This window comes from Saccostrea cucullata, unplaced genomic scaffold (genome assembly GCF_032062105.1).
Source record: "Saccostrea cucullata isolate Sc308-1 unplaced genomic scaffold, CSIRO_AGI_Scuc_v1 ctg3500, whole genome shotgun sequence".
NCBI lineage: Eukaryota > Metazoa > Mollusca > Bivalvia > Ostreida > Ostreidae > Saccostrea > Saccostrea cuccullata.
The window spans coordinates 9,680-26,801 of NW_026933000.1; positions in this window are offsets into that span (position 1 = coordinate 9,680).

Genomic DNA, 17,122 nt, shown 5'->3' on the forward strand with positions numbered 1-17,122 from the left:
ATTAAAAATTTACAATGAACTGGAATATTTATTAAGTTATATTTTTAAAATTATCATAGCGTAAATTAAAAAGGATGACGTAAAATAATTTTTATTTAATTTCTCTCATTTTTAAAGTCAGTAGAGTTAGTAGTTTGAATCCAGAATAAACCTGTCCAAATTATTAGTCTATGAAGGCTTAATACTTTGCGAAGAATATTTATTTCAAAAAATAGGTTAGAGTAAAGATTGTGTAGTTTTCTAACCAAATATTTATAAGAATGACTATGATTTGTGTTATTTAAAGAGTTGGGCATATGTCTTGATTATTTAATACATGTATACTAAGAAAGTTTTTGCAGAGATCAAAGAAACGCCTCGGCTCTTATCTTTCAATCAATATTTCTCGACCTCGAAGGTTATCCAGCAACATCATGAAAACGTGGACCTTATTTCTGCAAGAAATAATTTATGATATTATTTTTAAAAGAAACTGACTTCAGTGGTGAATATATTATAAGAGAAATGTAAGCAACTTACTAGACGTAATATCCTCTGCACTGCAATTTATTCCTGAAGTATATTTTAAAATTGATATAAGTTTTAGATTTATTAAAAGAAGATTATGTAGCCTTTTTCTTCTTTATAGATAACAGGCATTAAATGAGAAGTACTTTGAACAATATGCGCCAATAAATTGTTTCATAAATATATTTGAAATGAATATTTTAGATGAAAGTTCTATAAGGCATCAATAGGATTGATAAGTTCATTCATTAGTTATTACATGTACTTGTTTATCCTTTCAATGTTATGTTAAAATAGATAAAGAATCAATGCAAGTGCACATTCTCACCATCTGGACAAATGTCAGTAGACACTATGTTGCGCAATTGGTAGGAGCATATCTGTCCAATTCCAATGCAAATACAAAACTTGTTAGGATAATAAGATGTACTTTCTATACGTATGTCACCTGTCGCACAGCCTAAAAATTATATGACATATTCAGTTTTATTTTTTTATTTTCGTAATTCCTACTTTCTTTAGATACGATTTTTTGTTTGGTATAATTTTAGATTAGATGTTGATTTGCAAAATTCGTAGAATTGAAGAATCGATATCAAGAGGGAGCTTTGTACAATTGTTGCTCTCATGAAATCTTTATATTGGGGTGATTTTTTTCCTTCAATCATTTAACAAAAATTGTTCTCTTAAAAAAAGATGTATTGAAAAGCATTAAATTTATTCGTCTATCTTTTTTACGAAGCTTAAGATTTTAAAATTTATTAATAAACTTGATTAGTAGCTACCGTTACATATCGATCAAAAAAATATAATTCTGAATTGTTCAACTTTTTTCAAAAATTAGGGTCCAATTAACTTATCTTTTTTTTTAAATCTGAGTTTATATAATATTAAATGATATAGTGGAACTAAATAATGAAATGGATTGTTCACATAAAAAAATCAAGAAACTTACACTTGTTTCAAAGAATAGGAAATAAATGATAATTTGCAGAATTAAAATAAAATCTATAATTTTTAGCTCCTTTAGACAATTTTCTTATTCCTATAGACGATGGGGTTTTTTTTAATTTTCTTTAGCTGTATTGTTTTCGTTAATTTTTTAGATAACATTTATAATGTATCTCGGGATATTCCTCCTCATTTGCACTATCCAGCATCCAAATGAAATTACAAGAGGAAACTGTGTGTTATTAGCTCACCTGAGCCGAAGGCTCAAGTGAGCTTTTCTGATCAAAATTTGTCCGTCGTCTGTCGTTGTCGTCGTCGTTGTTGTTGTCGTCGTTGTAAACTTTTCACATTTTCATCTTCTCCTCAAGAACCACTGGGCCAATTTCAACCAAACTTGGCACAGAGTATCCTTGGGTGAAGGGGATTCAATTTTGTTCAAACGAAGGGCCACGCCCTTTTCCAAGGGGAGATAATCATGAATTTGTTAAAAATTAATGGCATTTTTAAAAAATCTTCTTCTCCAGAACCGCTGGGCCAGGAAAGATGAAACTCATGTGGAAGCATCCTCAGGTAGTGTAGATTCAAGTTTGTTCATATCATGACCCCCGGGGCAAGGGTGGGGCCAAAATGGCCGACCCAAGTTTTACATAGGAATATAAAGGAAAAATCTTTAAAAATCTTCTTCTCCAGAACCACTGGGCCAGGAAAGATGAAACTCATGTGGAATCATCCTCAGGTAGTGGAGATTCAAGTCTGTTCATATCATGACCCCCTGGGCAAGGGTGGGGCCAAAATGGCCGACCCAAGTTTTACATAGGAATATATAGGAAAAATCTTTAAAAATCTTCTTCTCCAGAACCACTGGGCCAGGAAAGATGAAACTCATGTGGAATCATCCTCAGGTAGTGTAGATTCAAGTTTGTTCAAATCATGACCCCCGAGGCAAGGGTGGGGCCAAAATGGCCGACCCAAGTTTTACATAGGAATATAAAGGAAAAATCTTTAAAAATCTTCTTCTCGAGAACCACTGGGCCAGGAAAGATGAAACTCATGTGGAATCATCCTCAGGTAGTGTAGATTCAAGTTTGTTCATATCATGACCCCCGGGGCAAGGGTGGGGCCAAAATGGCCGACCCAAGTTTTACATAGGAATATATAGGAAAAATCTTTAAAAATCTTCTTCTCCAGAACCACTGGGCCAGGAAAGATGAAACTCATGTGGTATCATCCTTTTTATTTACATAGAGATATATAGGGAAACCTTTTAAAATCTTCTTTTCAAGTACTTCAAAGCTATGATTAGTGATATTTATATGGAATCATCCTCAGGTAGTGTAGATTCTAGTTTGTTCAAATGATGAACGCCTGGAAGGGGGGGGGGATAAATTCAAGCCCGATGTGCTCAGGTGAGCGCTGTGGCCCCTGGGCCTCTTGTTTTAGGGAAGTTAAAAATTAAAGATAAAAATACCTGGCTAGAGACGGGCAGTCGACAATATATACTGAAAGGAAAAAGAAACGCAGGGTAAACTTTTGAGGTGAATTTAATCTGTTTTTCTTAAAATATGTTTTAGTTTTTATATCTAACTTTTAAAATCATCTTTTAAAAAGATATAACCAAATTCCCATTTGATTTTGTCTAATAATTCATGAGTTACTGAAGCTCAAATGACGATACCCCCCAAAAGTGAAAATCGAAAACTCTCATTATCTTCAATGTCTCTCTCGTGCATCTGTCAGAGCCTTATTTCTCCCTTGCATGGAATTTCATTAGAGTGTTTATCTTTCAGACCCTGGCTATATTTGGCATGGGTAATCACCCAAAAACATAAGTCAAACGGCGCGCGCATGCGCCAGTGAGAGGAATAAAACAGTAAGTTGACTGGCTCAAAAGATCAAATTGCGGAATTGTTTTCTTTCAAATTTTGTATGAATGTAATGATTATAATTGTCTACTGTATAAATGGCTCTTTTTGTGGTAGTAAGGTGGCGATTTAAGAGATGTCAGGACGAATAACCCGCTCGTAACATGGCTCTGTTTCGCGTTAACGCCATCGTCACGGTTGATTGAAAACCATTCCAGACCCTCTTTGACAACGAGTAACAAGTTTTATGGGGAAAAATTTACAAGAAACTGCTTATTAAACCGTTGTTGCCTTTTTCATTAATTAGGCAATTCGAAAACAAGACCCCAATGAACTTCCGTAAACTGTGCCAAGATTGCAAAAAATTCATAATGTCTCTTAATATTGAAAAACGATGTGCATACCTCATAGGCATCAAATAATGCAACAAGAATTGTTGACAAACTCGTCGTTATCAAATTGCACGTGCTTTGGGCTTTTTAGCGTTTTCCCTACGTGACGTCATAAATTTTACGGTTGAGTAAGTCTGAATACTGATTTTGGTGCACAACGGACTAAATTTCTCTTCTGACCAATTTTTGTAATTTTCGGTCATGTGGTCAAAATTTTTTCGAACGTTTTGCTACCCTGCGTTTCTTTTTCCTTTCAGTATAGTTATATTTAGGAAATTAATTCCTTAATAAAAAAAATAATAAGATGACTGGTTTTAAAGTCTGGATAAGTTAGAATGACGTGGAGAATTTTTTTAACTTGAATTATCTAATAATTATCAAACGGTATTTTTCCGAGATAACTCGCTTTCCTTTGAATTTCTCGTCTTGGCTTATTTCAATCGAAGGATTAAATGAGGTTTTCTGTTAGTCGTAATTGAATCAGGACTGCTATTTTGTTCTTAAAACTAATACGTATGTATTATATAAGATCAAGTTCATTATGATATTTTTCCATGTTTCACGACTTTGAAAGAATACCTAGAACATCTTCCTTTCTGTAATATCTTTGTTATTTATTAAAAATCTTTTTTTTTTTTATTTTATTGTCCAAAGATAAAGTCAAATTTTAAAAGTTTTGTCTTTTCGGAGACATTTAGTTGTTTAGAAAATTAGTTGTATTTGTGAAGAGGTAAAGTCATGCACAATTACAGGACAGAAAGCGAGAAAATAAAAATGTTATCAAACGTTTATGATTATTCCATCTTGTTATTAATGACTGAATCAAATTTTCTTGTATCAACCGTTTAATTTTAGAAATAATACTTTTTCCTTACTTGCAGTAGAAAAAGTTAAATAGATACAAACCTGCTACTGCCCCATGAATCTCTGAAGCAAACAGAATTAAAGTCAAAGTGGTTAGAATTCGACACCACTGCCACATTGTGTCAAGCAATGTTTAGAACCTACCAAGATATTAAACATAGTTTTCCTTTTTTTTTCTTTTCTTTAATATCACATGCATGGATAAGCATCACATCGATAAATTATTTTTATCTTCAAATATTTATACAAACGTTAATAATATATTCAATCTTGATTAAAAGATTTATGTTTATATGTTTAAGAAATAATGACATATTTTATTCAGCATAATTTTTTTTTTACATGTATTGGTTATACAAAATTTCTATTCATCGTTGTTGACAAACGCTAAAAAAAGATTTAGAAAATTATGGATATGAAAGATGAAATGCTATAAAGGCTAGTTTATATTTTCTTTGATAGCAACTAGCATGGATTTTTCTATTCCAATATTGAATTTATTCGAGTGCATGCACGAATCTTTGATTACACATGTAATTAGTACATTCAAAACAGGGACAATGAAAATCATATTGACATAATTCACATATTATGTTACTTTGCTTTTTGAAGGTGTACTCTAGAAAGAATTTCTGTTATATAAAGGTCATATCAACGTTAAGATATTCATATAACATTTAAAAACTGATAAATTCTCAGCCATGGTAAAGATTTACAATAGAAAACCCAGATACTTAACCAGAGCAAGTTTGATCACGGATGCCACGTTATACTTTTTAAAATATACACTACAACAGCTGGATATAAACGTATGTACGTCCTCTAACAAATGCTGAAAGAAAAAAAAATATATTTCAATGAATTGTTAAGTGCTAAGTTTATGAAAAATGTGCCTTATTTTCTTTAAGTCCTTTCAAGAATTCATCACTCAGCACTCAGCGCCAAAGAAAAGGCTTCAATCAATTTTTTTCCTCACCAAATATTTACTTATATTTTTCAAAGTATCCTGATATATCTTTTTCTTAGATATTTACCATCTACAACTTTTTTAAATATACAGACAGGTTTTTTAAATGACTGATCGTATTATTATTGTTATCATCTTTGTTTCTTCAACTTATTGGCTAATAGCTTGCGTTTAATATTAATGTCTTTTTCAGGTAATATATCCAAATATGAAACAGATTAGTAAGACTAAGTGTTTTAAAGTACTAGTACTTCAACTTCACTGAGATACATTGTATATCGAATGACATATGAATAGAAGTATCAATTGTTAATTCATAATACATGTACGTCTTCGTTATATCTAATTTCTTCATAAGCAGACAATAAGCAGACTTGTGCAATCAGTACCCAGTGGAATTCCAACAGAATATTGGACTATCTCTAAGAACTACAAAGATATCTTCAATAAGAAACTCTAGCATCCTTTAGATATCATTTTCACAGTATTTGTACGATAAGAATGATTTTAGCAGATTTTGCAAATAACCAATGACATGAAAGGTATATTTATAAGTTGATTTTTTTAAATGCATGTGTCTATGATGGACCTTAATATATTAAAGGGTATGTTGGCATGGAATGTTAAAGTCGTATGTTTTGGTGTTTTAAAGTGTCGTAACAATTTGTGATTTTAAGGGTTTTTTTTAATTCATTCAAGATTTCTTTTTAAGTATGTACATGTAATACATGTATATAGCGATATACGAACAGCATTCAAACTCAAAATTCCATTTAAACAATACTAATCAGAAGCAGAGCAGAGACATACCTTTTAATCATCAGAGGCGGGATCAGGTGCCATGGAGAAATGAGAATCCCCTGCTGACCAGTGACACCCGCTGTGTTTACCTTGTAATGATCGTGAGATAAAGGAGAAAACTGTCTATAATTCCCTGTGAAATAATATTCTAACAATTAGTATGAAAAACATCAGTCAGCATGTGACTTAATCATTTTTATCGACCACTGAACTTACAAAATTATGCTTTCTAACGAGACTGTTGATTTTCTTGTTTCATCAACTCGTTTGTCAATAACATACCTCGTTTTAATAATCCTTCAAAGTGCATTCTCTTAATTGCGTTTCGAATTAATTTAGCGACAGAGACAAGGGAAATCGAGGTTCATATAAGTTATCAAGTTTATCATAAAGCTTTGCTATTAGAATTACCAATAATGTCTTTTTCTAGTAAAATATCAATTATGAAACTGATGTGGCACTCTGTTGAGGTTATATACATATGTTTAGGGGTCACTGATATCTATTGTGTTTTACATATGAATTGAAAGAAATGTTAAAGGTATCCCGATCCCCAGGTTCTGAAAATCAGACATTGACGAATTGAAAAATAATGCTCACAAAAATGTCTCAAAGTAATGTCTTTTAACCCATGATTATTCTTTAAACTTCATCTTCAAAGTTAATCATAATACATAGGGAAAATTAGTAGATCTCAAATAATTTTTATGGAAATGTGAATAAAACACCTACTACTTAGTATGCATTTTCCAATTCAAATTTGATCAACAAACACATTTTAGAAATAAAATTAATAGGCATCCAAGCTTTTGAAGAATTTGTTTAATTTTAATACATTTAAAGTACTTAATTTCTTCTATTTACATGGATCGTTTTACAATGCATAGTGTTTAAAGATATTGATATCATTGCAAAACATCATAATCACTACTAATTTCATATCATGTTAATAAACATTAGTGTTTATGGTTAGATTAAAAGAACCTTAATTTCTTAAAGTATGTAATTTTAACATACTTTTATGGGGTAAAAATTTCAACTTTTTTAAGACCTTTCTGAGAACTTCAAAGAACCTTCAAGCACATTGAGAGGTATAAAATGAAAATTCTTGAACGAAAAGGTTTAATTTTCAAGATTCACTTTAAGACTTTTTGGATTAAATTATAAATTAAAGAGTTATCCTTCCTGGCTGAGGATCAGAGTACCTTAATGTCGTCTGATTTAAGTCTCTTTTCGAATACACTGTTGAACAGTACTCCTAGGGTTTCTCCTTCAATGCTGTTAATGTTTTAATGAGGAGTAAAAAATGGCTTAGTAGAACCCGCTAATTATCTTTGTTCTGACGGATTTCTAATGGCTTTGGGGCTTATTCCAAATAAGTATTAAGAAAATGTACTTAGACAACTTATCTGTAAAAGACAGAAAGACAAGCAAACTAAATCCCACAGATCTTCTTAATAGTGGAGATGTAATGCACACTTTGTTTTAAAGATTCATATTAAAAGTTTTGTTTTGTTTTGGTTTTGTTTTTGTTTTGTTTTGTTTTTTTTTTTTTTTTTTTTGGTTTTTTTTTTTTTGGTTTTTTTTTTTTTTTTTTTTTTTGGTTTTTTGTTTTTTTTTTTTTTTTTTGGTTTTGGTTTTTTTTTTTTTTTGTTTTTTTGTTTTTTTTTTGGGGGGGAGGGGTCTGTTTGTTCTGCTCCTATTTTGTATTGTTTTATGGACTTTTGAGCTTGAACACTTCGTTATTTCCATGAAGGATATGGAGATAACGAACAGTATTCAATATTAAAGTCCATAAATAATACAAAATAGGAGCAGAGCAAACACGGACCTCCAAAACATCATATCTTATCATCAAAACAAATTGTGACCTTATTTTTATGTCATCTTTAAAGATACACCATATGTTGCTTGGTGAACATGAAGGATATGGAGTTAACGAACAGTATTCAATATCAAAGCCCATAAATAATACAAAATAGGAGCAGAGCAAACACGGACCTCCAAAACATCATATCTTATCATCAAAACAAATTGTGACCTTATCTTTATGCCATCTTTAAGGATACACTATATGTTGCTTGGTGAAGCCCTATCAAAATTTGCATAATTCTAAAGTTGTTTAGAATTAAGGTAGGATTCCTCTCTGGTTTCTGAGTAGATGAAATATTCAATGTAAATTTGCTTACATGTCTTATATCTATTTAGGTGAAAGCGATTTAAAAGACCATATTTTTCTTTCCTCATCACAATTGTACAACTTTAAATAGAAATAGTAAACTGTGTTCGAAAACTAGCAGGGACTATATTTTTAGCGGAATTGTGGCGTATGAAAATACCTTCTTTTCTGCTTCTCAAAATTATTATAGAACTACGAATTTAGTAATAATTTTTACACAATCAAAGACTAGAAGAATTTTTTTAATGTTAGCTAAATGATAAATAAGGAACTAAAAAGTTTTAAAATATATCAAATTTTTTCTTCAAATAATATATATATGAATTTCCAAACAATCTAAAAATGTAGGATTCTTCTCACAAAAAAACTGTACTTCTTGTATTTAAAAATTAATGAAATTTTTACAGAATCATGAAGACAATATCACTAAGTGATGGTATTAGTTTGATTAGTTTTGATCGTTTTATATTAGAGTCAAGGTCAGGGCAAGGTCATAACCTTTTCCCTGGTCATTAAAAATAAAAATAACTGCATCCAATCATGAGATAGGGTCTTCTATTTCAAAAGATTGAATGTTTTTTTCTTTTTGCATATAAAGATATTACCGTACAGGGTCTATAAGATGATTTTACCAAATTGATACAATTAGTTTAACAAAAATGGAATTCGGCTAATCCGAATTTTCTCTGTTTTTCTTAATTTTTTAGGATACTAGTATTTAAGTTATTTTTATGTGCGCCCTATATTTAACTTTTTCTTATTTTCACATATAGTAAAGCAGTCATATAGATATACAAAATGATACGAAAACAAAAAGTTTTGACCGTTTAGTAAGAGAGTAAAACCACTTTCTATGGATTTTTGGCTCATATCTGTACTTAGAGTCGAAACTTTTAAAAGCAAACATAATTGTAGTTTGTTTGGAAATTCATATTTATTTATTTTAAAACTTTAGTTCCTTATTATTAGTTAAGCTAACATTTGAAAAATTCTTCTATTCTTTGATTGTGTAAAAATTATTACTAAATTCGTAGTTCTATAATAATTCTGAGAGGCAGAAAAGAAGATATTTTCATACGCCACCATTCCGTCAAAAATATAGTCCCTGCTAGTTTTCAAACACAATTGACCATTTCTATTTAAAGTTGTACAATTGTGATGAGGAAAGAAAAATATGGTCTTTTAAATCTCTTTCACCTAAATATATAAGACATATAAGCAAATATACATTGAACATTTCCTCTACTCAAAAACCAGAGAAGAATCCTACATTAAAAGCTTCAACTCTAAGTACAGATATGAGCCGAAAATCCATAGAAAGTGTTTTTACTCTCTTACTAAACGGTCAAAACTTTTTATTTTTGTATCATTTTGTATCTCTTTATGACTGCTTTACCATATGTGAAAATAAGAAAAATTTAAATATAGGGCGCATATAAAAATAACTTAAATATCCTTAAAAAAAATAGAAAAACAGAGAAAATTTGGATTAGCCAAAATCCATTTTTGTTAAACTATTTGTGTCAATTTGGTAAATCATCTTATAGATCCTATATGGTAACATCTTTTTATGCAATAAGAAAAACATTTAATCTTTTATAATAGAAGACCCTATCTCATGATTGGATGCAGTTATTTTTATTCTTAATGACCAGGGAAAAGGTTATGACCTTGACCTGACTTGACTCTAATACAAAATGATCAAAACTAATCTAACTAATACCATCACTTAGTAATATTGTCTTTTTCATTCTGTGAAAATTTCATTAATTCTTATATACAAGAAATACAGTTTTGTGTGAGAAGAATCCTATTTAAGAGAAAATTTTGATTTACATTATCTTACCAGGAATATTATAAAACAATTTGATTGCTAAGATTTTTCTTTTACCAGAATTTTAAACTACTGAAAATACAATAAGATGCCGATGCATGGGAAAATGACAGCTTGTTGCACTATTGATGTACTCTTTTTGTATCTAATTATTGGCTTCTTAATAATATGCCCTAGTTAAACATTTAGCATATGATTTAGAAGAAACATATTGCTCTTTAACGTTCCTTTCAAAAACAGTACATACGCAATGATACTTTCATCTTAACCTTTTACCATTTAATAAGGCACCAAATTAAGAAGATAATCGCCCAACATACCCTCAGGATTTTAAACAAATGGGTTACAATTTTTATTTCTGTCACTAGATTTCAAAATTACTGTTGGAAATGCAACAAGAGGTCAATGCATGAGAAGATGACACCTTGTTGCATAATTGATGTATTTTTCTTCTATCTAATTATTGGCTTCCTAATGATATCCCCTGATCAAACATTTTAGCTATGTTATTTTTAAAGGAACACATTACAGTTTGCTCATTATCGTTCCTTTCAATAACAACATATGTGCAATGATCCTTTTTACTCAACTCTTTACCATTTTAATAGGCACCTACTCAAACACAGCGTAATTGATCTAGTTCAACTACAGTAAAATTGCTCTTATCCTTGAATAGTAATTGTCACAAGGGGGTGTAACTTTGTGTTTTGTCATAAGTGCTTAGTGTTAATAGGAGTGCTTAATTCAAACATCTGCAAAACATTACCTAAAAAGAAAAAGCAGTAAGCTGAAGAGACCAATTCTGTAGAGTATTGTGAGTTACGGGAGAGTGTTTTTGTTTTGAAAAGAAGTCGCTTTCCTGAACAATATTGCTGCCAAAGGTTTCAAAACCACAAATTTAATATTTTTGTCTATAGGGCAACAATTACTTGTAAAAATCATATCCTAGTTCCGGTATGATTATAGTGTTTAACATAACTGAAGGTAGACCAAAGCATTAACATCAAAAGTCTGTTTTTTAACACCAAATGTCAAAATCCCTTTTCGTTGCACTATTTAATGCAGTTTGAACTAAATAATATACATGTAAAATTGTTGCTGGTTTGGGGTCAATACGATGATTTATCGACTTGATAAGTACAATATTCACCGAGCTTGAAGGGCAAAGTGAAGACAGTACTTTGAAAGTGGCCTAATCATTGTATAGACCTAAAAATGCAATAATTGTTTCATTATACGATTCAACGACACAGGTTTTCTAAAGCGTATTTCGTTTACTAAACTACATGTACTAGCCAAGCATGGTGAAATATACGGTTTTGTTTGTTTGTTTGTTTTGTTTAAAGGGACATGGACACAGTTTCTGCTCAAAATTTTCGAATTTATTTTTACATTTTTTATGTTTACAAATAGTTAACAAAGGTATTTTGAATGATTATCAAAAATTTAAATTTCATTTGTCGAGATACATGACAGATTTAGAGCTCTGTATCTCCTTTGTAAATCAACATATGATGTTCAAATTTTTGCTAATCATTTGAATTGCCTTAATTAGGAATTGTAAACATTGAAATTGGTTTTAGAAAATCAGTTGAAATTGTGTCCATTATCCCTTTAAAAAACGTCACTCTCGAGAATATTTCACTCATATGGAGACGGCATTTGCCGGTGGAGAGCTGCAAATTTTGTCCTTTACTTGGCATTTAGGGCCATTGAGCAGTGAGGGACCTTTATTGTGCCAGCACCTACTGCGACACAGGACCTAGGTTTATACGGTCTCATCCGAAGATCCGGTCTCCATGTCCCATAGTGGGATTCGAACCTGCAACGTAAGTACTGACTCCTTACGCAGAGGATCTAAAGTAGGCCCGAAGATGAGAAGAGATAGGACTTTCTTGTGAAATGACTCGGTGAGTTTTCCTTTGAAGTCAAGCATACTGTAACTGCGATACAGAACACTTATTGTGGGCGTTTCTTATGCAAATGAGCAGAAATTGTACTGTATCTGCAAAATATCAACGATACAGTACGGTTTATTATTAGCAATGACGGAAAGCTAAAGCCGTATACAGATACAAGAATCGTTCAATTAGCATGATAGCCCTGTTAGCATTTACTCAAAATTTGAGGTGAATTGAGAATAAAATTTTACAACGTAAAGTTATCAGTGTCGGATTTAAAAAAAAAATAGAAATAAAGGAGTGGGACAGTTCATAAATGATTACTTTGACCCCCCCCCCGCCCCAAAAAAAAATGGAAAATCGTATTTTATAGGGATAGATTTATAATACATTAAGAAACTATGTACGTGATATTGATATACATGTACTTGTCGATACGTAGGGCTTAGCCCCCCCCCCCCACTTTTTTGCAAAGATAGATATTATATAGGCATTGGAAATTGGGATTTACCTTTTTAGTTGGATTCAATTAGCCATCCCACTTTAAATTTGCTTCCGACGCCTATGTGATAAATAAAAAAGCGTATGTATACAAGTTTAGCAAAAATAATTGATGAAAGCGGGAAAAAGAAAAAGTTCAAAGGAGGGTGGGATGGGGGGGCACCAGTTAGGGTTGGATCCCCCTTTGGTTACTCTACATTTGATTAAAAACATGAAGGTAAAATGCCACCCCCTTCCTTTCACCTATTTTTTTTTCAATTTTAAATATGACGACAGGTGGAGGACATTGTCGTATAATATTCTCAGAATACGATCTCCCCGAAGCATTTTTTTTCATATATTCCCAAATGATTCTTATATATCAAAATGCTTTGCAATAAATCGTAGCTTTAATTTTAAAAAATGTTAGCAAGAACTGCAATATTAAGAGAAAATAAGCCCTACGCAATCAAAATCTAAATTAAATTTCTGCATCCCCTAAACAATTACTTTAAAATTATAGATACCTGCACGTCCACCTCAATCGGCATTTCAGTTGCGAATGCTTAAAATGGGATACTAAATCAACTTTCTGCAAAATCTATGTGATTGGTTGAGAGAAATATACATGTACCTAAATACGCATTTAATTTAGTGAGGTCATTAGAAAGGTCATGTCACAAGTCATTTAGAATACTCGTTTCCTACTGTATCGGAGATACAGGGCGGGGCCCGGCTCGAGCTATCGCTCTCGCCTCAAGCCTCGCCCTGTACATGTATCTCCGATACAGTAGGAAACGAGTACTCTAAATAATACATATTACATACGTATTTGCTATGTGTATTTCAATATTTTCAATGTAATTAAATGGCTTTTTTACTACATTTACTTTAATTTACATGCATAAATGTACATAACTATGAAAAGTAATTACCAACAAGGAAAAAAATCTTGTTGATTTCATTTAAGTTATTCTCTGAAATACTCACACAAAACAATTGCCATTTTGAGCTAATTAACACATTTCAAATTTAAACGACTAAATTTTCCGAATTTAAGTGATAATATCACTGTTCAATTGACATTTTACATGGCTGCACTCTGCTCAGTAAGATATTCACAAACCCTTTCTCCTGTGTAAACGACATTAAGAAATAATTTGAAAAAGAAATGAATATCCGCCATTTTGAATCGCCATTTTGACTTTAAACTTACAGCTGCATCCTCATTAAGTTGTAGAATAGTAAGATATAGAGGAAAAAATACAAATCTGCAGTGTTTGGATTATTTCAAATGTAAAAGCCTGAACAAAGAAGAATATAGAAACAAAAGACAAAAAAATTAGAGAAAATTCGAATTAAGAGTAGAACGACTAAATTTTCTGCGTTAAACTAATAATGTTAGAATTCTATTATATCTTTAATAGTTTTATTACACTCAGTAAGATATTCACTCATTATATCTCCATTTTGAACGACATTAAGAGAAAATCAGACAAATCGGATGTCCGCCATTTTGAATCGCCATTTTGACCTATTTAACGCCATTTTCATGAAGGCCAGCATATTTTTTCGGATTCAGCATACTCGAATTAGGTTAAAAAACTATGCTGGACCAAATAATTATTTGCCGTTAGAAGTTATTTCTAGCCTTCTTTTTAAAAATCAGGACCAGACTACTTCTATCTACTAAATTAAAGCAATCTTTAAAAATCTTCTTCGCTCCTAACAAGCCAACAGTCGAACTGTTGGCATGATCGAATCAGCATTGAGTCCTCTACCAAAATTATGAAATTCGTGGCTCCAGGGTCAGGGGTTCTAGTGCTAGGGTGGGACTGAATAGATTTATAGTGAAATTGCATTATTTCTTTGAAAAAATTTTTCTCTGTTCACATAGCAATACATTAAAAATATCGCAATATATCGCAATACAAAATCTTCGGACTATACCCAGCCCTATATATCATCTTTTTTGAGCATTGGAAAAAAACTCATACATGTATATCATCTTTTAGATTGTTCTTTTTGCTTGCAAGACAGTGTAACCTGAAGAACAAGAGACCCACGGGCCGTATATGTCACCTGAATATCAGGTAACAACTTTTCCGTTTGCGCTTTAAACCAGAGGCCATGAAATTCACAATTTTGAAAGAGGCACCATTGCTTATCATAATTATACACTTAGCATGCTAATTTTAGTTACTTAATACCCAGGCGTAGATCAGAGTAACAAAGAGAAAACGCACTTCCACTTTATAACCAGTTGTGCACCCCACTACACAGGAACAACTGACACTGCATGAAGCCAAATATTTCAAAATTTTGGAAATTTTATCATAAATTTTATTTCATCATAAATGGTTGTTTAATACCAAAGAGCAGATTTCAAAGCATTAATTTATTTTCAAACTATGTGACATCCCCCCCCCCCCACCACCGATACCCCTGACACAGGGAGCATGAAATTAACCAATTTGCTAAATGCACTTTTCTTCGTCTTAAATAAAATAATTATTTACTTGGATCATTGGCATAATACCATGGAGCAAAGGAAAAGATTTTCAAATAAGTAATATATTTTCGCTATATAATTAAAAGAGCCCCCCATCCCCACCCCCTTTACACCAAATGGCAAAACCCCTGACCCAGGGGCCATGAAATTCACAAATTTGGTTGAGGCACTCTTGCTCATTATAAGTTTATACCGGTATACTAAAGTTAGTTTATTTAATACCCAGGAGTAGAGAAGAAGATTTTCAAAGAATTAATGTATTTTCGCTATATAGAGCCCTACCCTTACATCAGAACCCCTGACCCTGAGGCCATAAAATTCACAATTTTGGAAGAGGCACTCTTACTCATCATAACTATGTACTCAGTTTATTTAATACCCGGGAGCAGAGAAGAAGATTTTTAAAGAAATAATGCATTTTCACTATATAATCTATATAGCCCCACCCTAGCACTAGAACCCTTAACCCAGGAGCCATGAATTTAACAATTTTGGTAGAGGACTCAATGCTTATTACATTCATGCCCACAGTTTGACTGCTTGACGTCAAGGAGTAAAGAAGAAGATTTTTAAAGATTACATTAATTATAGTGGTTTTAGCTCCACCCCCCACACCCCAGTGGGGAGGGACCATGAAATTCACAATTTTTGTTCTCCTGCACCCATAGATGCTGTATACCAAATTTGGTTGAAATTGATTCAGTGGTTTCAGAGAGAAGAAGCTGAAAATGTTTAATTGTTAACACACGACACACAACGTACAATGACGGATGAAAATGGATAGCAATAGGTCACCTGAGTGACTCAGGTGACCTAAAACAGCAAAAATGTTCCCCAGCACCAAAAAGCAAAAAAGACCCTCTAGCTTTCAGTTTATCTACCCTACAGATGATTGTAGCTAGTTTTCATTTCTAGTCTGAAATACGAGGGGCGTTCAATAAATAATGTCATTAGCTCGATGACATACAACATAGTAGTCATATGACATAAAGCTTGACTTTCTCTCATTATTGAATCTTTAATGAACTTATAACAGTTTATGTGACCACTTTTCATCACATAGTTTTATCGTGAGAAGCTGGGAAACAAGGGCTATTCGAGACACTGCATTATAAATGAATGTTAAAGAATCAGTAAACTAAAGTGAAAATAAAAGCTACATTAAAGCTGCTGTAAAACTTGTAAAAAATCCCAAAGAAATATTCACTGAAATATGTGATATTTACAGCAACCGATGCCTGTTTTATGGACAAATTAGCAGGTGGATTTCAATGATAAAAAATTATATAATGGGCATCAAAAATGGGTACCCTCCTTGCCGACAAAAATTATAACAACTTACGTACTGTTTGCCAAATTTCAACAAATAATATTTGATCTTGTATGAATGACTTTAAGACACATAGCAAATTTGATAGACATCATATCGGGAGTAGTTTACACTGTTTTTAAGAAACGTTTGACAGTAATTAAGCTTGGTACTCTAAGGTCACCCTGTATTTTGAAAAATGAGTGAAAACGACAGCCTGTACCAAAGTCTTAATAATTACTTTAAAATATCAGTGATTGTAGTAATCCACGTTTGTTTTTTATTCAGACAGATATTGGAACATGAATCTATTGCTTAAAACCATTAAAACAAAATTTAACATAAGATGTACTTGATAAAAACGGCGAAGGTCTGTCAAGAGCAAAGGTCTGCAAGAGCACAAAAACAGATTATTATGCAATTTTCTTAAATATGTGTGGTATTATTGTTCAAATTCGTATTCGGGGAGACAGTTTAATATCTGGAGGTGTCTACAAAGCAGTTTTTTTGCAAAGAAATCGGAAGGTTTATCAGAGAAAGGACCCAGAATCAGGAATCCACTA